The sequence below is a fragment of the Pteropus alecto genome, unplaced genomic scaffold (genome assembly GCF_000325575.1).
Source record: "Pteropus alecto unplaced genomic scaffold, ASM32557v1 scaffold101, whole genome shotgun sequence".
NCBI lineage: Eukaryota > Metazoa > Chordata > Mammalia > Chiroptera > Pteropodidae > Pteropus > Pteropus alecto.
The window spans coordinates 13559302-13559915 of NW_006432945.1; the positions used below are offsets into that span (position 1 = coordinate 13559302).

Genomic DNA, 614 nt, shown 5'->3' on the forward strand with positions numbered 1-614 from the left:
AGAGAGGGAGGGAGGGAGAGAGGAGGGAGGGGGGAGGGAGGGAAGGAAGTGGGGGAGCGGAGAGGGAGAGAAGAGGGTCCTGGGAAGCAGCACTGAGTATTAGGGAGTCGGAATGTGGAAAAGAGTTTTTCTTTCTAAACATCCTTGTTTAGTTTGAAGGTTTTTACATAAGCAGGTATTACTGCTTTGGTTAATTGTAACTAATAAAAATAATAAAGAAATTCAAGTCACCTGTACCTGCAGGGGCCACACGTGGTGTACTCGGCCGCAGAGGGGACAGCCAGGCCTTGCCCAGACTGTCTAGAGAGGCCCGCAGACCTCGGAGTGGACCCGAGCCTCATTCGGGGACCTGATTGCTGTGGCGCACAGTGAGGCCGGAGGCCCCATCACGCACATAAACAGCAGGCACCCAGACCCCCTGATCACCAGCTGGTGGGGGGGCGGTGACGGGGGAAAGATGCTCGGCCATGGCCCCCACCCCAGAAGATGGAGACAGAGAGGCTGCTGAGAGGCGCCTCTGACACACCATCTTTAAGAGTCCCAGCCTCACTCTGCCATGGCTTCCTCTCTCTACTTTCCTATCAATCTGAACTATCATGTCAACGTATTACCTC

The 614-nt window shown here is 54.7% G+C and overlaps 1 protein-coding gene across 1 annotated transcript in view; it reads right to left on the minus strand.

Moving 5' to 3' along the window:
- Positions 1-614, minus strand: part of TNN (tenascin N) — a 57643-nt gene that overhangs the window by 27183 nt on the left and 29846 nt on the right.